The sequence below is a fragment of the Parasteatoda tepidariorum genome, chromosome 6, assembly GCF_982258835.1.
Source record: "Parasteatoda tepidariorum strain Cologne lab strain chromosome 6, Ptep-v5.0, whole genome shotgun sequence".
In the NCBI taxonomy this organism is placed as follows: Eukaryota; Metazoa; Arthropoda; class Arachnida; order Araneae; family Theridiidae; genus Parasteatoda; species Parasteatoda tepidariorum.
Window position 1 is genome coordinate 49,071,254 of NC_141760.1, and position 24,573 is coordinate 49,095,826.

Sequence of the window (24,573 nt, forward strand, 5' to 3'; positions counted from 1 at the left end):
TTCTTCTTCATAAACAAAAGAAAAAAAAGAGTGAAAAATAAAAAATGAGAAAACACACGGAGAGCAACTCGACAATTAATTTTTTTATAAAAAATATTTTACTGAAAAATTGCACAAATGTAAATTGATTGAATTAATTTAATTTAATCATTAATTTAATTAATTAAATAATTTAATTTATTTAATTCTGAAATGAAAAATATAGATTTTTTTTTTATAATTTCAACAAAAAGCGCATAATTGAAGAATGGTTTATACTTTCTTCAAGTTAAAATACATGAAAAAAAAATTAATTTTATGAACGAACTTAAAAAATGTGCTTTAGTTTAATTTAAAGTTTTCTTGGTGTAAAATTTTAGAATATGAATTTAACACAGAAAGGAAAATATAATAAAAAAGGAAGAATTTACAAAATGGAAATGAATTTTCTGTTGTTTATACTTAAAATTAAATTACAACATTAGAGCAAACTCATACAATGTTCTTCTAATTCAGCATATTTCAATGATTTATTTTTCGTTAAGGGACTTCTATAAAAGAGTTAATAGTAAGTTTCTATAAAAAAATTGTATGGGATTTCTATAAAAGAGTTTACAAAATTTATCAAACCTTTAGAGATAAGAAAAATCAATAATTTACAAGATAAAGAAAGGAAGTATATGGAAAATGTATTATACGTATTATTTGTGATATATACGTATTATTGAAAATGTATTATTTTCTGATATTAAAATATCAAAATATCGCGGAAATAAAATTATTTTTAATACAAAAATAACATTATATATATATATATATATATATATATATATATATATATATATATATATATATATATATATATATATATATATATATATATATATATATATATATATATATATATATATATATATATATATATATATATATATATATATATATATATATATATATATATATATATATATATATATATATATATATATATATATATATATATATATATATATATATATATATATATATATATATATATATATGAATTTTTTTTAACCCAGATAATAGTGTTTATTATAGACTAGCCGCCTACGGCGGCCAGCTGTCCGCCACGCTGAAGGTTTTCACAAATAAAGTTTTTTAAAACATAGCAGGAAATCTGAAGATTAGTGGACAATTAAAGTGTTCCTGTCCAGCAATTTTGTCTTCATATCCAGTTCTGCTGCAGATGTGTTATAGCTCTTGAGGATGTTTGAAATTATATAGCTACAACGCTTAAGAAAAAAAAAACTAAAATGCTAAATACATGAAAAGAACACGAAAACGAATAAATTTTTTATGGTATCAATTTCTATTTCTATATAATTTTTTATGGTATCAAATTCTATTTCTATATCTGTTACGTCAAGCACTCAGGTATTATAATTTGATCTAGTTGTGCTTGTATAATTTTGATCTAGTTGCGCTTTCTACGTCATTTTGTTAACATCGTTTGGTTTGTTATTTAACATCATTTAGTTTGTTATTTCTAAGTTAACTTTCAAAAAATTGGCTGGCATCAGCATTTTTATTCTTTAAGTTGTTTAATTTTTCTTTTGGAATTCGTTCCTTTTTAGCGAAATGTTTTTCAACCTAATCGAATTCTTTGCCGACTGTTCTCTGTATATATAAAGAAAATAAAGTAAATATTTTTAAAGTGTTGTGAAAAGAATTTTTAGTTGTACAAAGTACTACAATATCGCTATAAAAATTATCGTTTTCGCTTAAGAAAAAAAAAATAGAGCGTGAAAAGAAGAAGAAAAACTTATTATAATAATTATGAACAGCGACAAATATATCAAAGCGAAGCGTTCTATTTACGTATCGAATATGTTGCCACATTTTTAATACAAAAGTTAAACTTTTCTCCACTTTAATAAATGTAAACTAATGCGAACTTTACAATTAAATTATTAATTCCTTCGTATATTATTGGTTTAAGTTGTCGAAAATTAATATTTAAATTGTGAGGTTCGCATTAGCATACATTTATAAGAGTGGGGAAAAGTATATGCATTTTTTAATAGTTTTTTGAATATGGCTCTTTGAAGACGAAAAAGCAGACGAAAAGCATAGACTTACAAAATGGCTGATAACTAAATAACTAATCAAAATTTTTGAAAAAGAAAAAAAATACTTCTTCATAATTTCAAAACACAATTATGGGCCGAGTTTCGTGCCCGGGCGAGGCTTCTGGGGCGATATATTGTGATTACAGACACACACACACACACACAGCCGCGTTTATTATTATGTATAGATATCACCTCTATTATTCTAATATTGCAGATATCAGGAAATCAAAATATTTTTAATGCAAAAATAGTTATTGTTATAAAAATATGTTTTATTATTTCGCTTAATCTATTTTCGAAAAAATTATTCAAATAATTCCTAAATATATTAACACATATAACATGTAAATGTATGTAAATAGATAATACCATTAAAAAATATTTAAATATTTCGATGACTACTTATTCAACACCAACCGATTTCTGAAGCCTTCTCTACCCCTTAAAACCAGATTTGACTTTTCTGCGAGACTTCTTAAGAGGGAGAAAGGTAAATAAGAAGAAGATAAATGCAACCATAGCAAGGAGTGAAGCGGAAAAAGCAACTATACTTATCTGAGCTTTATCGAAAAGTTCGTTGCATAGAAATTAGGAAATTCAGCTATGCTCTAGGGATTTGCGTGGATATAATACATCTTCGTGAAAATGAATTCTTCCAAAATAAACTTGGGTTGCAGATTACAAACTTAGACTTTCTCTTCGACAATTTTTTATTTGAAATAAAAGGTATAAATAACACAATTGAATATTGTAATATCTGAGCTGTAATATATTTTTGAAAATTTGTTTAAAGCTGAAAAGTCTTTATTTATTATTTGTTTTACGATTTTAATAATGATTGTAGTATTTTGATTTTTTTATCAAATTGTAGTGTAAAAAAAATCGCCCTATATGTTTTTGATTAATTTAAACACACTCACTCTTAAAAGACTTTGACTTATTCTACTTCTCAAATTGAATTATTCCAGTTTTAAAATAACGGCTCACACCTGGTAAAGTATAAAAAATTATACAGCATTCTATTTTTTTTTATAAATCTAGATTTTTCATTTTTCTTTACTTTAACTCAAAATGAAAGGAATCAAATATTTTTATATTTCAAGTAAAATGCCAATTTTATTAAAATATTTAATTAAATAGTGAAATAGTTTCCTGCCTCTATTCCATTTTTTTAGCGTTTCTTCTGCAGTTTAATTGATGCAAGACCAACGTGAGTTGCATTGCAGCAGTTTAGAGGTCAAATACTGTTTGTCATATTATTGATTGATGAAAATAATTTTATGTTGATGAAAATAATTTTAATAGTGCTTTATTTATTCTTCCAGCAATTTATATTTTGTATTTAGGCTTTTCATAAAATTTACCAAAAGTATGCATTTTAAAAGTTTTTTCATTTGCAATCATAAGATTTTAAAGATGAAAGAAATGTACTTAATTATTTTTAAATATTGATATAGATTCAAAGTATATTTATGATATAAAAACGCAATGACAAATATATTATTAAATTTAAGTATATTTTGATTAAACTTAACGGCAGTTTCGTTCATAGTTTACTACATTAATAAATGTTCTGTGATTATTGAAAATTTTGAAGTAATATAACAATTTGAAAGTTTTTTAACTGACAAAGCAGTTTATTACATATTATTGGCTGAATCAAATAATATTGAACCATTATAGGTTCTCAGGAATCAGCGATTGATTTCTAATTCTTGCATCTTTAAAGCATAAGATTGTTAAGTTAAACGATAAAATAAGAGCTGCTCACATGCGAGATGGTGACTTCAAATAATATTTCTGAAACTGATTATAATTTAGTTGCAAAGTATAAAAATTTATTTGACTGTTTTAAAATTCTAATCGTAGTATCATGTACCACTAGATAGCGTTATGCATCGTTAATTCTTGCACCACTACACTGTAAAATAAATCTGTTAAATTTACAGAAAAAACTGCCAGCTAGTGTGCCAGTATAAAACCATTTGTTTCACAGAAATGTACGATATTTTAAAAATGGGAGGATACTTTTTAAGCAGATAAGTACTGTTATTCTAATTTTAAAAAAAACTATGCTACTTCAACGAAAATCTCTGTTATTTTAGCAAAAAACTCTGTTATTTTTGCAAAAAAAAACTCTATATTGTAACTATGTCAGCATTGTGGTAGTTGCGAGTCGAGAACCAAATTCGTATCACCAATCAACATCGGAATTCGAGACACCTCACTGGGAAGCAAGTGTTCTGTCCTATGAGACACTGTTACGAAAAAAAATCTAAAGGTGTCTTTATCTTAAAAGTTTTACTTATTGAAATCATATATATTTAAGTGCAAACGTTAAACATTTAAAACTATAGTGGCCTACCCTTATAAAAATGTCTGACAATTTACCTCAACGAAAAATTATACTTTAGACCAGGGGTCGCCAAACTTTTTTGATCATCGACCCCTATATAATTTTTCGAAATCTCCATCGACCCCCACAAAAGTAATTTTCTGTTAATTAAAATAAAACTCTATTAGATACTGTGTTTGTACATTTATTTTATGATTTTAAACATTTATTAAAGTAATAGTACATTGTGTAACAATAGTTTTATGAAAAATACATTAATATTGAAATTTAAATACCTTATTATTAAATAATAAGTAATTATGCATAAGTAGATATAATAAGTAAAGTAACTAAAGGTTTACTGCTTCTTGATCAATGAGAAGGGTGTGCCTGGTGTTTTTTTGCAAGGTTCGCTATATTGGGTTCAAAATTGGTCAATTTTAATTTTCGTCAAAATTGGTCAATTTTGTAATTTTCGTAAAAAAATACAAAGTGTGATATAGTTTTGTCACGGGCTGTACTAATCCATATTATTAATGCTTACCTTCTTTTTTGTGCATTGATAATTAAAATTGATATCTAAACCAAACGAATGGTTTTATCGAAACAATAACTAATTTTCCAAAACTATAAAAGTTTTAATAATGACACTGCAAATATTCAACACAGTTTGCAAAGATAGCTGAAACTGCGTATGATATTTGCATTTGTAACGTCAATGCTCGTCACACGTGACATTTGGACAAGCGCACATATGCATATGACTTATAAACTGCGCTGAGTTCGTGCCACTGCGTGGTGGTACGTAAATACTTGTTTCATCCCAATAAATATACGTTTATTGATTAATGTTTTGTAAAGAAACTGATATTGAGTCAATTATAATAAAAAATACACAAATTTTACATACTTAATTAGGTATGTGTGATTTGCGTATTGAGAACTGTTTTTTTTTTCTTTTCGCCCGTTCCGATTCGGATCGACCCCCATTCGCCCCCCTGTCTAAGATCGACCCCCGCTTTTGCTAAATAGACCCCTGGGGGTCTATATAGACCACTTTGGCGACCTCTGCTTTAGACAGTTAGTAATCAGTTAGAGCATCAATTCGAATATTAAGTCGAAATGGACTTTTATTTATACGATGTTCAAAACCGTAAAATGATTTTTGAAAAGTAAGAGCAAGTTTAAAAAACAATCGTAAAATGATTCAGAAGAAAAAGAAGTTACCTTACGATACTAAAAGTTGCATCGCAAAAACTAGAATTTGAATTGGCAATCCGTTTATGATTGGCTAGAAAATAGGGGAAAACTGCTTTGTAAAATACAGCTTTAAACTGTCAAGTAAACGGAGGAAGTCTGTAAAAAAGACGGGATTTTTTTTGCGGATAGCGGGTAACAATTAAAAACAGAAGAATAGTTTTTTTTCTTTCTATCAAGCAGTTTTTTCTGTTTAAAATACATTTATTTTGTAGAATTTACATTTATTTTCTACAGTGTAACTAATAGTAATTTAGTACCATTACATATTACGACTTAACTTAGACCACGATTAAATTTTTACCACCGATAGATATCATAAGAGTGAAAAATGTTAGAAGTTGGACAGTTCATATAGTATCCTCTTTCGATTCAGCAACTGAATGCATTGAATAATATTTTATACTGTTTATCACTTAATAAACAGTAGTTTATGATTTTTTTCCTGTTTATATGTCTGTATAAAGAGATCATCTATGTAAAAATGTTGTTGATTTTACTCGCGTTTGCCCGAATTTTTACTTACAAGGAAAAAAAAGAAAGAAAAAGGAGAAGTAAGAAATGTGATTTAAGTAACCTTTTGGGAGTTTTGTGTCACTTAATATCTTTTCAGTAGACTCAGGCAAATTTTGTTTCATGATCAAAATTCAACAGTTTTTATAACCCATTGAAAACAAATGTAAAGAAAGCGCCATTAGCAGTGGGTTAGAGACGTTCAGTGGGCAATTTAACTCTAGCGAATTTTGCCTCATGACCAAAATTCAACAAAAATTAGCAAAAGCTTTTATCACCGACTGAAAAAAAATATTTAAGTGTTAAGAAATATTTAAAATGTTTCAAAAGGCTCTAGAATTTTTTTCATTTACTTTAACTAATGAAACAGCCATTTTGGTAACAAATAAAAAAAAAAACAAGTTTACAAAAAAAAAAAAAAAAACGTTCTAGAAGTAATTCGTACACAGAAAAAAAAATAGTCAAAACTACCAGAATATAGTAAAATTCACCATGCTTCTGTCTCTATGAAAATCTCAAAAAAGCTCAGGAATTTTAACCAAAGCACTTTGATAATGATTTTGATGATTAACAATAGGTTTTATAATTTGTGATAAAATAGGTAAATGTGGTAAAATTTGGTAATTTGATTATGAACCATTTATTCGGTTAAATTTATTTTCAATTCTGTACTTGTTACTAAATGTGTGGTAAAAATAACTATAATTTTGAGAAAAAGAATTTAAGATAAACAGTTAACTTATGAATAGAAAAACTATCAAATGAGTGATTTAAATACCGTATATGTTGGATTTATTACCAGAACTATGCTTTTTTTGTATCAGAAATTTCGTGATCATACAGTATGGTAAATTCATCAGAGTTTTTTCTCTGCGTACTGAGCTATAAATTTTAGCTTCATATCAATTTTTGAACTTAAACTGCGTGATACTCTTTAACGATATACTTCGATAATAATAACGATATAATTCTGTAATGATTCTTTAAGTCATTATAATGAAACTGAGAAACCTATGCTTATTTCAAACATATATACTCGTACAATAATGCTATTTCATATAAATATACTTCTTAAGCATTACATAAAAAGTATTTTTAGAAAATGAAAGTTTTTTTATGAATAAATAATTTTTTAGTGCTTGAACAATACCTAAAAAATATCGTAACTTATAATGAGAAAATAATGTAAATCAGTTACAGCTTTTCAAATATATTTGTATTATAATAAACTATAAAAGAAATGTTGAAGGATTGTATTGGTAGATTCAAAATTGACAGTGCATTAAAAACTCATATTTTAAAGGTTTTAATGTTTCCAATATTATTTGCAATAATATATTCAAAGAAAGGGTCTTAGTATAGTTTACCAATGTCAATAAGCATGTATTGAAAAACCATGATATAAATTATTCATTAATGTTATGAAGTTGTTTTATGTCAATTTATTGATTACGTTGTGGAGGGAAATTTTCATTATTTTGATTTTAGGAAATAATTCTAATGTCAATATTATTAAGCATATTTATTTAAAAAATAATGGGAGCTCATTTTAAAAGAGCTGAAGTTAATTAATTTTTTTTAAAAACTCTATGTACTGAAAAATAACTACGGTAAAAAAAAATTCCGAAAAATAAAGTTTTTAAAAATATTTAAAGTGTAAACATATTTCTCTTTTGATAATACAATTTATGAAAAGATTAAAATTTTACAACTTTTTCGTGCATGTCTCTAGGTAATATTTTTTTAAAATTATTTTATAAAAAAGAAGAAAACATATACAAATATTTAAAAAAGCTTTTAGTGTTGAAGATTGGAAATAAAACTAGCTACTAACCTACTTTTAAATTCTAAATATAAAACATATTATAAGAGAGAGATATTTATTTAAGTATTTCTAAAAGAATATAAAAAACATATTTTTTTTCAAAATTCAAGACTTTGAAAATGCTCGCATTTTTAATTTTCAAATGAGTACCGATAACGTTAAACATACTTCCTAAACTATTCTACTATTATTGAATAATTATTATTTTTGAAAAATACAAATATATACACTAACAGCATAAAATTTTAAATTAACAAGTAGCCCAGCTTTTATAATAAGTATTATTAAACCTACGTTATAATACGCTAAAACCTACTATTTTGTCTAAAAAAGAGAATAGGTGCCAGTGATATTAAACTGTAAAATTAAAATAAAATAAAAATCAATGCGCAGAATTTCTCGTGCAAAAAGTTTACATCTATACTATCTAAAACACTAATGTGTTGCTATATTCTTAAATAACATCTAAATTTTTTTCCCGAGTTGGCTGCAAAAAAACTGAAATACCAAGAGAGTTAAATGAAGAATGCTTAAAAGTAAATATTGATAAATTTCTGGGCGTAATTTTCTTCTCGCATTGGCAATGAAAAGCTGAAAAAAATTAAAGTAATTGAGCTATCAGTTGGCAGAAATGAAACTAAAGTATACAAACTAGGCTATATGTCGAACAGAAATGAAAAGGTAAAAGCGAACAATTCATTTAAACAAACTAGCTGAGCTTTGCTGTTATAATTAGGAGAGCTAATTTGTGCATGTTCAATTATACTTTGGAGCTATATTTTTGTTTTGTTGATGATTCAATATGAATGAATTAGAAATACGCATTTTATCTACTAAAATCAATTCACAATGCTTTTTTTATTTTCTTACCCTTTTCTTTGACTTTTATACATTATACGAGTCTGTTAGGATACAGAATTTAGAACTGTTGTGTCTGTTGGGTTGTTCAAAACTGTTGGGCATAGAAATGCTACGTCAGGATGAAAAATTTAGAGCTGTATGCAAGAAAGTTTTTTAAATTTGTTCCAAATGCAATCCCCAATCAACAATGAAACGTATATAAATCAAATTGAATCTGGATGACAAACTGCCATTGAGAAATATATGCTAGTTCACTTTTGAAAATAAAATCTAAAAATATGCAACATATACAACCTAAGGAACTGTTGATTTGTGTCCATTTAATTTATTAATATACATATAAATCTGTGCGTCCATTTATTTATTTATACATATAAATATTTATGTCCATTTAATTTATTTATATACATATTTGTGTCCATTTAATTTGTTTATGTACATAAAAACAATTAAGTGGCCACAAATCAGTTTTTCAGAATGTATTTGCTGCATATTTTTAGATTTCATTTTCAAAAGAGTACCAGCATATATTTCTCAGTGGCAGTTTGAAACTCATCTAGCTTCCGATCGTTGGGCACCAGTTTTCTGGGAAGTAAAGGCGGCCTGTGCGCAGTATTGATCACATTGCTTCTTGCTCCAATCATGACCACATAACCTCCATGACCTGCCTCGCCCAAAACAGACTATTGCGGAAATGCTGAATTGCTTTTTACTCTCATATATACAGAGATAGGCTAAAGCGTGTAACTCTCCAGAAAACGAATGAAGCGAGTTTGAACTGCGGAGGTTGGCGAGAGCAGCGAGTAGGGGAGATTAAATATTTATAGTATTTTAAATATTATATTCACAGCTGCTTTTACTCGGAGGAGATTTGCTCTTGAACCAAATTGCGGTTAAATTATTCTGCTAAAACTCATACTCTTGCTGTATTTTTTAAAACCAGTTGAAGTACAATTTTTTTTTGTTGCAAAATACAATTTATAGCTTATGAAACAAATCTTTCAGATATAGAAAAATAATCACTTATTCTCCTTTATTCAATATCCTTAAAATATGAAATTATATTTTCTCAAAAGGAACCATATATTTGTTCAGGATCTATAAAGAAGTGAAAGGTTTTTATTTCTCTTTTAAAAGAAAAATGAAATTTCCTAGAATAAAATTTTGAATAACAAGAGATATAACAAAATAAAATTGAATTTCCTTTTATTTTCAGTTTTTCTCACAAGGCCAGAAAATAAAAGATATTGCTTCACTCAACATATAAATAAAATAAATATTGATTGTATGAGATAAAAAATAAATTTTTTAGCATGATCAAAACATTTTCATTGAAGGATTATTTATTTATTTGATTAAGCCCGCTATTGAAAATAAAACTATTATTTTTCGAAAGAATTATTTCTCAATAATGAATGCAATATTTCATAAGAATTAAATTTTTTCCTTCTAAACACAGTTTTATGAACACCACTGAATAAGGAACTTTAAAATAGAATTATTCAGATAGGAAATTTTAAAATCACGGTATATCGTCATGAAATACCGATATTTCACTACTTATCAGGATATTTTTCCAATTTACCTAACTTTCATTGTTTTATATTATATCAGACAATATTTTCACTAACAAAATAAAATTTATCAGAACTCACGATAATATCGTATTCCATAATTATCATTAGCAATAATATTTGGATTAATATTGTAGTCGGTATATATTGCTGCTAATGATCACAGAATTTTATATTTAATTTTCGTTATCCATAGTAATATCGACAGTATCCTATTTGATACTTACTCTTCTTAATTATTATCATGATATTAACGTTATCGTTCAATTATCGTACATTTGATATTTATCGTAAGACATAGTATTTACGATATATCCGGAAAATTCTTTCACGAAATAAATATGTAATCTGAGTAATGAAAAAAAAATTCATATGTCATCCGGCTTTATTGCTTAACGCAAAAGCTTGGGACAATAAGGCAAAGGCAGTAAGGGTAGCTGCTTCATAAATCATTGTCTACAGCGGTAGTTCAAATTAAATACTAAATCATAATGAGTTTGATGAACAAAGGAAAAAAATAGTTTTAATTTTATTAAAAGTTCTATTAAAAAAATTAAATTCATTACCAGTTGCAGTAAAAATAAATTGCATAAATTCATTAAAATTTGCACTTCAAACAAAATTTATCCGAGAAAATACGAATGGGATAATTCTAGTCTGACACAAAATAACCAAATTATAAAAAAAAAGCAAGTTTTTAAGTATAACTTCTATACGGCTTTTAGTAAGAAAACTGTAATCAGGTTTTACGTTTTTAAATGTTCCCTTTAGTGCCAAACTGACTGTAGGGGTCAGGGAACTGGCCTTGCGTCAGAAAGGTTCTGGGTTCGAATCCCGGGATGTTCTTTCATTCTCTGTAATATCTGTCCTTACTGTGGGAGCAGCGTTCACCCACCTAATGTAGTGCCACTGAAAAAGTGGCCAACAAATATGCCTTTCAGATGCCTGCATTGACAAAATGTTAACACAGGTGGCATTGGAAATAAAAAATATATTCTCTTAAATTGATTATGTAATTGATTGTTAGGGTTAAAACTAATGCCACAGTTGAGAAAAATAGTGCGAGTTCCCTGACAAGATAAAGAAATAGCTGCATGAAATGGAAGACAAATTATTAGGATATAATTGTAACCTTATCTTTTTAAGCATAAAAAAAATTAGTTTGTTCGCAAATATAAACTCAGAAATTTCTCAAGGAAAGGAGGTGAAAATAGAAAATAATCAATAGAATTATCAGTAAAAAAAAATGGCTGCAATGTTCATTGCTGAAAATCGATATTGTTTTAACTCAGAGAATACTAACAAGAAAGGAATCTAAAAACTTGCTCGTCAAATCAGGTTGATTTTTTTTACAAAGTATTTTTCTCGTTAGGAAAGGGGTACTTTTTATTCTAGAATTTCTCATATCATGTTATTTCTGAACGAGCGTAGCTTTCAATACTGATTCAAAAACTCAGTGAAATTCTGATACATTGCATAACACCATAGAAGATTTTTCTGAATTCTTTTCCCATTCAAGTCATGAAAGATTTAGTACAGCATTAAATAACTTTCCTAGAAAAAATTGAATAGATTTGACTAACTTCCAGCTGTTAATAATACAAGATTAGATAGGTGATGAGTTAACAAAACTTTTGCTCCTTTTTACTGAAAAACAAAAATTCGATTTTATTATAGAAGTGCACTTAATTGTCAACTGCACTAGTGTTAAAAATTAAGAGAATTTGCAGAGTTAGTCAATTATCTCTAGAACTACTGGACCGATTTTAATGAAATTTGATATGTACATACATTGATACAATACAAAACAAATAACCATTCAACAATTGCAATACACACGCATGATCGTGCGTAACACTCGTTGGAGTCGGAAGGTATGAAACAGCGGTTGCAGAATAAACAGAAATATAGGTTAATATGAGATATGATCCCCTCTTACAGATATACAACCATGCAGCGTGATTTCATACTTGAAATAAAGCAGTTTATCATTTCCTGTGTCAATTGGCTTTAATTGTCCTGTGGCAATTTCATACCTTCCGACTCCAACGAGTGTTACGCACGATCATGCGTGTGTATTGCAATTGTTGAATGGTTATTTGTTTTGTATTGTATCAATGTATGTACATATCAAATTTCATTAAAATCGGTCCAGTAGTTCTAGAGATAATTAATTAACTCTGCAAATTCTCTTAATTTCTTACACAACGAGTTTAACTATGAATAATGCTTTTTTTTTCGAATTTAAAAAAAAAATTTTTTTAATTTATAATTTAGCAAAGACAACAAATTTTTCTTTAAACACGGCACCACGTTCCATATTACTTACACTGTAAAAATTCCGGATCAAATTACTGTAAAAAATACCAATTCTAAGAGTGATGGTATTTTTTACCGTAAAATCCATTTTTACCAGTACATGCTACGGAATAAAAGTCTGATCTACAGTAATCTTCACAGTAAAAATCTGAAATCACTCTAATAAAATAATCAAATAAAAACCGTAATTAAATAAATATTGCTGTAAAAATTGCAGTATAATATGCTGCGGTAAAAATGGATTTTACGGCAATATGGCTGCTGGTGTTTGAAAGTACCTGTAAAAAGGCAAAAAGTGCCGGTACTTTATAACGTAATTTGATCTGGAGTGTTTTAATTCTAAATTTGAGAAAAGTATTAAACCAAATCTTTAAATTCGATATTGGTTAATTTTAATGCGCAATTTTGATTTCAATGATATATGTCAATAAGACAACTAATAACAAGCATTTGTGCAAGGACAAGGCATTTAAATGCAGCAATCTTGGTATTTGATGAGCTAAGCGAGTAAGTGACATAACTCCATGAACTAAATATTTTTGTTGGAAATATTTTATAGCTTATTTTTAATCTTTTATGGGTTTAATAATACTATAAATTAGATCAAAATTAATTTTACCTTTAAAACCTCCGGTATAAAAATTAAGTACACCCGGTTAGGGTAAATCTAAAAAAAAATTGTTTTTTTTAATAATTTTTTTTTTAAATCTGCCATTTTTTTGCCGAGCAAAGTAGATCTGCAGCATTTTACCGAAGCTCTTGTGATAATGCTTGTGGTAAAATTAACAATTAAATAATAGTTTTATAATGTGTGATAAAATTTAGAGAATGTGCTAAAATTTTGAAATTATATTATGATACTTTAGAGTATAACATAAAAGCTATTCGGTTAAATTTACTTTTTAGTTTTGTATTTTTTTACTAAATACGTAATAATACGAACTGAAACTTTGAAAACCAGAATTTCCTGTAAACCGTTAACATATGAACGGAAAAATTACCAAATGAATGGTTTAAATAACGTATACTTTCGTACCAGAATTATGTTCTTTTTAAAAATGTTATTTATTTCTTTACTTTTTTTTAATTAGAAATGTCATTACCGTAGAGTACGATAATTTTAAAATTTTTTTCTCTGTGCGTAGTTCATGTTTTTGGTTATCGTCTTTTCAGACTCTAATAAACAAAAAGAATAAATTTTGTATACTTCCGATTAGTTAGTTACCTAACCTAATATCTATTACCGAAGTAAGCTGCTCTTGTTTAATTTCACTAAGATTTGTTCCTTTAGAGTAGAAATTTAAAAAAAAAAACATAATAATGTGAAATAATTTTTTTTAATTAGTAAAAGAAGTAAAATTAAATGTATTTTGGACAAGAAGAAATAAATAAAGCAGAATAACTGTAAAAATAATTACGGAATTTAGCCAATTCTATTCAATCAGCTGTCTTTTCCAGCTGTAAAAAGTCTATTCGTTATTAGGATATTATACTTAAATTAATGTTTTGAATTCAATAATTGCTGAAAACAAACCAATGATAAAACATTATTTTGTTCGTTTTTGTATTTAAAAGGAATAAAAGATAAATTTTTTCGAATTACATGAATAAACTTGAACAAAATGACTGTAAAAATAATTTCAAAAGCAGCAAATATTTTTCAGACGTAAGACGCCGAGTCGTAATTAAGATGTTATATCAAAATGTTTGTTCAGAATGGAAAATTATTAAAAACAGACAGAGGATAAAAAATAATTTTACTTATTTTTAGTTTGACTTTGAACAGACTGGCTATAAAAATTATTCAGAATATAATTAATTAATGTTTTAGAAATGTTGAAAACAAACCAAAGAATAGAATTATTTTAGTTATTTTTTAATTGGGAAGAAATAAAAACTGCACTTTTTCTGGAACTACATGGACATTTGGAACACTGGACTACATGGACTACTGGAACTACATGGACTACATGGACTACATTTGAACAGAATGGCTGCCAAAATTGTTCAAAATATGATTATAACCTATACAAATATTTTCCAGCCGTAAAAAGTTTAATCGTTATTAGGATGTTATAGTTAATAAATGTTTTAGAAATGTTGAAATTAAACTAAAGAATATAATTACTTTAGTTACTTCTAATTGGAAAGAAATAAAAAATGCACTTTTTTCTTGAACTACATGAATGAATTTAAGCAGAATAGCTGTAAAAATAATATGATTGAAAATAATATGATTGAAAATATTCCAATCAACACAAATATTTTCCCGCCGTAAAAAGTTAACCCTGTATTAGGATGTTATAATTAAAAAATATTTTTTAATTAGTTTTAATTGGAAAAAAAATAAAAAGTGCAACTTTTCTTCAGCTACATGAAGGAAATTAAACAGAATGACTGCAAAAATGATTAAAAATATAAATTAAAAATATTAATTATATTAAAAATATAATCCCAGCTGATACAAATATTTTCCCTCCTTAAAAAGTCGAATCGTTATTATTAAGTTAGAATAAAATGATGGTTCAGAAATGTTAAAAACAAACCAAAGAAAAGAATTGGTTTAATTAGTTTTTAACTGAAATAAAAAGAGAAAAAAATATTTTTTTTGAGCAAGAGGAATGCGTTTGAAAAAAAATGGCTTTAAAGATAATGGTAGAATTATATTCAATCATGTAAGTAGTTCCCAGTTGTACAAACGATTTATCGTTTTTGAATACTTTACTTGAACTATTCTTTAAGAACTGAGTAAATTTAAAGACAAACTTATAAAAAATTAATTAATTATTTTTTAATTAAAAATGAGAAAAAAAATTTACCCCAAATGAATCAATAAATTTAAAAAACATAACTGCAAAAAAAAAAAAGAAAAAGAAATATGAAAATAAAGTACAGATTCAACTATTTCATTCTATAAAAAAGCAAAATCATTATTAGTTTGACTTAAGATTTAAATGGTAGTTCAGAATTAAATAATTGTTAAAAACAAATTAAAGAAAGAAACTATTTTTTTTTTTAAATTAGAAAAAAAAAAATAGAAATTTTTCTTAAATTACAAGAGGGAATTAGAACAGAATAGTTGTAAAAATAATTATAAATACGTATTCAACTAACGCGAATAATTTCCAGCCTTAAAAAAAAGTGCAATCATTTTAAGACGTCATACTTAAATGATTGTTTAGAATTTAGAAACGCGTATTTAAATTAGAAAAGAAACTTATAGCATTCCATTGCAAAATTAGGAAGAAAAAAAAAAAAGAAGCTAATACTGTAGACTGCATTACAATTGCCCCCGTAAAGGAAGCAGACAACAGGTGTTTCGAACGTCAGTTCCATACATATACTTTCCCTTTTGTTCAGAAAAATGGAGAAAAAAGAACAAAATCAGTTTGTGAAATAGGGGGGCGCTAAATTGCCAAGCATAGCTAACCTTCCAAAAGTATATTGGGTTTTTGGCGAGACCAGCGATTCTGAAAGGAACATGTCGCCATAGAGAATTGCGCCATTAACAGTTCTTTGTAATGATAATTTGCGTAGAAGCTTTTTTTTGTTTAAAAAAAGAAGATATTTTTATGCTAATATGTACACTTGATTTCGTTTTATGACAGATGATTTTTAATAAAATGATATTTCACTGCTATAAATTCTTTTATCTGAAGGGAAAAAGCTCATTAGTCTTAATTGGTTTGGAGTTTCAGTCAAGAGGGAAAATTTATGTCAGAGAAGGATGCGAAATGTAATGTGCAAAAATGTAACTGTCGTTTGATAATAAATATCACTTTAAAATTAAATTAATTGTTTAGGTGCAAATTAATTGTTATTGTAAACTGTCATCGTAATTGTTATTGCAACTGCTATTGTAATTGTAAACTGTTATTTTATTAAAAACAAAAATCTTTATTTGATTGCATTTCAAAACATATTTTCATTTCGTGTGGCATATTTCATGCTCACTTCAGACAGTGCTTTTTTTAATTTCAATTTTTATACGTCAATATCGTAGTAAGAACTTTGACAATAATTGCTTAGAAACCTTTCAAATTCTCAGAAATTTATTATTTCATGACAATGCTAAAAAATTCCTAACAGGTTTTGTAATATGGTCTATGATCTATGATTTTGTTTGAACTGATTTGTATTTTGATTAGGAATTTGTTTTTAATAAACTTTTCTTTCGCTCTTTTTTTTTTTTTTTTTTTTTTTTTGTTAGTTACAAAGCTTTTATGCATTTCTTTTTGTATATTTGATGAAATTTTTAAAACTGAAGTTGGTTTTCTGAACAAATTTTTCTATAACATAAAAAAAAAAAGAATAACTATCATTGGATAACATGTTCTTAGTCCTTAATATTATCTTAATAACTAAATATCGATTTCTAAATTTACCTATTTAATTTAGTCCAAGCCTCTGAAACTTAGATAATTTCATAAATTATTATATATTTTTTTCATATTCTATGAGCCAATAAATTAAACAAAACTTTTACATCTTATTTACTTGGATTTTTAATTCAGCAAAATACTGCCATAAAAATATTTATAATTTTTTTTTAAAATTTACAAAATAAATCAAAACAGTAAAAAAAATTTTCCCCCTAAATTCTTATGGAAAGAGTGACTTAATTTGCTTTGAATTGAATTAATTTATGTTTTTTTTTTAAAATTTTGCTAATGTTTAAGGAATAAACAAAGATTTTAGTGCAATTATTTGTGTGGTGTGGTTAACGTTTATATAAGAACATTTGTCTGTTTTAGAATTAGGAAAAACTAGCTAATTATTTTTTTTCAAGCTAATGTAACATCTGCAATTTTTGCATGTTCCCCTTCAATTAAGTTAATATACCTTAGAAAATATAGTATTTACAACAAGAGTTAATCTTTAAATAACATTTGTTTGGGGGATTAAATTTTAAATGACTGTAAAACACCTTTAAGTACTAAGCTTTAACTCGTCTTTATACCGTAAAAAATTCTGGATCAAATTACGGTAAGAGTACCGGCACTTAGGGTGCCGGTACAAAACTATCCGGATTGCTTATAGCCGGTCCATTTTTAACGGAACAAAATCTGATAAATATGACAAATATGTTACGGAACTAAAATCAGCTACACCGTAATTTTTATAAAAATAATTACCGAAAATTCACTGTATTAGTCTAACTAAAGAAAGATTACTGTAAAAAACTTTGTTAGCAGATGTCTATTGTTTGTCAATGGGATGAAAGCCTGGAGAGTTTGCCACTCACTCTAAAATAATCAGTTTGCTTTTGATAAAATATTTCTTTATTTTGTTTGGAATTATTTCGAAAAAAAAAAAAAGAACTAAACTGTTGGAAATTTCTACTTTCAGATGAGATCTTCTTGTGAATGACGCTGACCTCATTCTTTCAGACATTATTATTGTTATTTTACTGGTTACTGTTCATTAGTCCTTCGAAAAGAATGCGTGATCCAAACCCGTCATGAGCAAAACATTTTCTTTTCCTAAAATTGAAAATTCCCAAACCTTACCCTTGATTCGATTAAAACATTTTCTCCTGTATTCTGAAGATTCTAACGCTTATCTAGTGTGATCCATCTAGTATTATCAAGTGTGTTATATCTGGACTTATATCTAGTATTACTAACGCTTATCTAGTGTGATTCATCTAGTATTATCTAGTGAGTTATATCTGGACTTATATCTAGTATTACTAACGCTTATCTAGTGTGATCCATCTAGTATTATCTAGTGTGTTATATCTGGACTTATATATAGTATTACTAACGCTTATCTAGTGTGATCCATCTAGTATTATCCAGTGTGTTATATCTGGACTTATATATAGTATTACTAACGCTTATCTAGTGTGATCAAAAATGGATTAAATGAATTACGAAAATTGATTAAGCATAATAAATTTTAATGATTAGTCAAAATATGAATCCGTGTGGCACAAACGAACAGAGAAGCTGTTCTTCTTCCTCTTTCTTTTATTTTATTATTTTTTTTTAACTAAATACCACCCTTCTTTATCATAAGCTTAACTGAAGTCACAGCTATAGAATTTCACGAAAAACGGACCTTTCACAAAATGTCTGGACAGACCCCTGGTAATGTAGCGATAATCATTTTTTCTTGTTTGCTTCTTTTATATCACTTTCTAATCCCTAAACAGACCAAGCAGATGTTTCCAACTCAGGCAGATGATCCACCTGTAAGGTGTCAGTGGGATCAATATGCGTTTTCTGTCAGAGGGAATGAGTAATTATTCATTATTGGTGGTCAAAGGGTCGGACACTAATATGTGTTGATAAGGCCCTCATTTCAACTCCTTTTTGCTCTCAGTTCTGTTAAAAAATGTTTGCAAACAAGTTCTCAAATTTAACTATGATGACCAGTTAACGTAAAACGTTCTGCATGGATGATAAAATGTGCATAATCAGAAAAATTGAAAATTAATGTAATCAAGTTGATATTTGCAGGGAATATAAACTATCCGAATCTGCAGTTTGTAACATATGGAAAAATAGGCAATTAATTATTTCTGCTCATGAGAAAAATTTAGATGGCAGAAAAAAGTTGAGAAAAGCAAATCACAAGGCTGTTGAAGCAGCATTACTGAAGTGGTTCACCAATCGAAGAAGCCGCAATCTTCCAGTATCTGGACAAATGTCGATGAATTTGCTAAACGATATTATGAGACTACTTTTATGTGCTCGAATGGCAGGTTAGACAGGTTTAAAAAGCGGAATAACAAAAACTCAGGAAAAATTATCTGAGAGTCAGGAAGTGTTTCCATTTCTGATGATGAGGATTGCTCATCAGCTAAAAATTACTATTTTTTTTTTGCACGCAAGACGAATGAAACATGATGTAAAATAACAGTAATGAAAAATAACACATTTTTTGCTACTACATAATATTTTTCAGTCATTTATTTGAATAATGTTTAATAAAAGGGAGGAGTTTGGGAACCATTAGTTAAATTGCCGGCGTAACGGATATAGTGAACTCCCGGTTATTGTGAACCAAAATTTCGGTCCCTTGAAGGTTCACTATAGCCGGGTTTGACTGTATTATCTATTTTTAAAATATGCATTATACATATATTTTCAAAATATGCATGTAAATATGTATTATACAATTAAATAAATTATCTTATTTTTTATGCCATTAAAAATATTGATTTTTGATCTTAAGATATATTAATACACTATCACAAGGCTTCAATTATGATATCAGACCTAGAATTAGACAATTAGTATATTTAGGTGTATTTTAATTATCCTAATACAGAATGGCAAGGAGTAATTTGGACAAAGTTTTAAACCAAACATTTTTATCGCAAACTCGTTTTGGAATATGTTATGCTTCATTGGTGACAAAAGTTCTTGATAAAAATGATGAAACTTCCAAGAGGATTCTGCTCTAATGCTCAAAGCTAAAAGCCCTCTAGAATAGGACAAAGCTATAGTTTATCCTATAATAAGGATTGATTTTGGATCTGAAGGGATCATGTTAAGAGATAAGACTTTAGTTATAATATCAGACGGAGAATTTGATAGAACGTATATGTTGATAGATTTTAATCATCGTAATATAAAGCGGAAAGAATTAACCTGGACAAAATTTTAAACCAAACATTTTTATCGCAAACTTATTCTGGGATAAATAATGCTTCTTTGGCAGCTAAAGTTCTTAAGGAAATCAATGAATCTTCCGATTGAATTCTGCTCTAATGCATAGAGCTAAAGGCCCTCAAGAATAGTACAAGGTTCATTCTCTTGATTTTCTTGCAACTTCTTTCTGTTGATTTCTTACGAGAAAAAAAAATGATAAGAAATAAAGAGGAAAGGTTTCGACAGATTTGATTGAAATGGATTTTTTCGATTGGTCAATCTTAGAAACAATAGATTATGCTAAATCTCATAAGACTTTGGCATAACTGAAAAAATTAGTTCGCCAAAAATGGAATAAGATATTAGTAGGTGAGGTACGGCCCACAGCAAGTCGTTTGGTTATGCTATGTTTAGTTTAGTCTTGGTATGTTTAGTTTAGGCAGTAAACAACTTTGCATTAAGTTGAAAGGTGATCAGTTTGAAAACTTGTAAATATGTTAAAGGAAGAAGTATTTCAAATTCGCTTGGAAGTTTGATTGTGATACTTTAAGAATCCCCAAAATTATAGTGTGTGTGTTTGACAGGTTTAAATACACTGAATGAAATTTAAAATGACAAAAGCCTTAAAAAGTAACGTATTTATAAGTCATGCATCACCATCATAGAACGATCAAAAATATCATTATTATTTTAAAGAGATTTAATGTATAAAAATTTTACCGTTACAGCAATGGATTCTATTATGCTAAATAATGGAATTTATTAGTTTTATCTGTCTGCTAGTAACAGCCCGCATGCACAGTTATAAGAACTGCTGAAATCTGAGAATAATTTGTTGTTCGGACAGGTGTTTCTGGCATTAAAATACCCGCTTATATAAGAATAATTGTCTCGTAAAAATTATAAAGGAAAGATTGATGCAGCCGTCTTCATAGTGCATAAAAATTGTATTGTCTGTGATCATGATAACAGTAATTTAAAACACACTTTCAATTTATTTTACTCATATGTGTTATTCGTCTGCGCACAACTGATGTGAACAAACGCAAAATAATTCATGGAAAAATTAAGTTTGCGAATATCTTATTCTTTCCATGAGTGACGATGCTGCTAGACCCCCTCTCGATATCGCTCACCAATCCCCGGAATAACTCTGGCTTTTTAAATGAAATAATAAGATAAATAAGTGAGAATAAAAGAAAAAAAGATGAAAAAACGAAAGAAGAAGAACATGAAATTAGTAAATATCTTTCATTATTATTAAGGAATTAATGTGACTATTAAAGATACTATTACTAATTTGAAATGCTCAATTTTATGTATTTTTATTACAGCCTCTAAAATAAAACTTTTCTAAAAAAAAAGAGAAAAGAAGGAAAGAAAAAAAATGCTTCTGTAGATATTATTTGAAGAAAAATTGGATACCGTCATTCGGGGCTACTTTGTGCAGGATTTCGCAGTTTTTGAACTTTGACATGTAAAAAACTATATTAATTCAAACTTCAGTAAAATTTATCGATATTATATTCATAACTGGACTCAGACGAGTGAATTTGATCAATATTGGCATTGTTTGTATGCAATATTTACGAATAATAAGTCAAAACATACCTTGCACAAAGTAGCCCCCAAATGGGGCTACTTTGTGCAGCGATAGGAATTCAGTTTAATAATCATGTTTTTAGTGAAATATTGATATAAAATTGTTAAAAAAGTTAATTGTTGACATTTTTAAAGACAAAAACATCAAGATAGGTAAAGATATTAGTTTGAAAATAATTTTCAGCGTTAAAAAACCATTTTTTTTGAAGAATTTTTTCTTAAAAAGAATGTTTATTTCAAAACATTTGAGTTTAAACAAAAGAAAACCATATACCTTTTTCAACATTGAAATGGATGATATTTCAAAAATAATAATTATTACATATTCATTAACATTTATAATATTGATACATTTGAACATAACACGCTTGAATGAACATGTCAGAACTAGCTCTTCAGTTTCTGTCAAAATCACCTGATGTCCTATAAAATATATTTTTATGTGTTAAATCGTTTGATTAATTCATTAGAAAACTCTTTGTAGAAGAAAAATAATAGTTTACCAGCACGTTTCATGTGTTTCTTGTGAATTTTATTTGAGATAGTATTTCTGTGGATTTTGTACTTCCGAGAAGCTTCTGCAATCGACATACCACCAGCAACTGCTTGCAAACATTGTTGCAGCTTTTCTAAAGTGTAATCACGGTAGTTTCTCGTTCCAGGTATTTTTTTTATAACGTCTGACCATTTTTCTGTCGAAAAAAAAAGCGAATGAAACTTTGCACAAAGTAGCCTCAAAGTGCATTTTTTTTCATTTTCCGTTTATTTGTTATTAATTTTCAAATTTTTTTAACGCTGACATGATATAATTGCTTATTAATATATAAATAAAAAATTTTGCACTTACGACAATTGTTTTATCAACGTCTTTGCATTTCACAGCTAAAGTTTCCACGAACTCTTTTCGACATCCGACGTCCTCGGAAAGTTGTTGACATTGGATGAACGAAACACACTCTGAGATTGTTTTAAAATTCGAAAAAATGTTTGTAGTAATAGAAGAGACTTCTATCTTCAAATTCCACACATTTTTAGCGTGAAATAAACATAATACTGAATAGCAGCACTTGAAAAATGCCAAATTCGAATTTGCACAAAGTAGCCCCCGCTGCACAAAGTAGCCACGAATGACGGTACTGTTAGTTAGAAAGTTTTTATATGTTTATTAACATTAAGTGTATGCAACATACAGCATAAAAACATGCATATTAGCATAAAAAACATGCGATTTAATATTGACTGAAAGACCTTTCTTCGTATGGGATGGAAAAAAAGTAAATAACAAAAAATTGATATTTGTCATTGCAAGAAGTTATTCTCAAAACCGAAAGGAAAATACCAAAACGATTGTTTTCCACTTTTTTAAAATTCAATTTTTGATTAAGTTATTATTATTTGTTGCTCTTAACTGCTACTTTACGTTAAAAACAGTACGCATAAAAATGATGCTTTTGTGAGAGAAATTCGTCAACTTTGTGAAGTTTCATGTTTTTTACTGGATAAAGATAAATTCATAAGTCTTTAAATTTTATTTGTATTTCGAAAATAAGAAAAGCGCGTGGAAATCTGGCTGGAAGTTGATTTTTTCATTTGTGACAATGCGTGTAACTTAATTAAATTACTTACAAACATGCATAAACATGTCTTACTTAAATTAATAAATAGATTTGTTAAAATTTTGAGCAAAAACTATTAAGTAGGATTTACTTAAAAATATTTAATGTTTTTGCGAAATCTCTGAAATACTTTTGGGGATTCTTCGGGTTTCTTAAAACCCAGTCCGAAAATCCTTATTTTATCATTCCTTATAGTTTACTTGAGGTACAGTGAACCACAAGAGACCATAATTTAATCCAATATATCCCTAATCTTATCAATGGATATAAAAAGGAAAATGATGTATAAGTTTAATTTAAAAATGCTTTTTTAACCTTCTCGACACTGATTTTCACGATTACTTTTAAGTATTAATTTAAATAAATGGCCTGACTGAGTTTATTATTACCAAGAAAAATTAAGAGAAGATTATTTAAAATCTTAGCATAAATTTCTGCTCATGAGAGACTCATAAAATAATTTTGATATAGTTTCAAAAGTTTTTGAGGAGGGGGAGAATTTATGAAACGAATTTATCTTTGTTAGTTGTTTTCTTGAAAATAAGTATAACAAGCCTGTTTTTTTTTAAATTTTATTATTTTTTCTTCTACCTTTATTACAAAACTAAGCAAATTTCTTTCTTTCAGCTTAACAGGCTTAGTTAAAGATAAATTATGCGCACGAATTAATTAAATGGCTTTTTTAATAGAAATTGTCTTCAAATTAAAATTTAGTGTTACGAAAAAAAATTATTAGGAAAAATGATGAAGAAAAACATGCAAAAAAACTTAATCTAACTTATTAAACTGACGTTTGCATTAAATTCAAATTCTAATTACTGTTTGAAGTTTTTAAAAGTGTTGTTTGTTTAACTATCAGTTTTTTTAATTAACTAGTTTTCTTCAACAATTAAGAGTTAATTTCAAGATTTTTTAAAAGGTTGCTAATTTTGAAAAACTGATTTTATTTTCAAAGTATAATTGATGCGGAGGAAATT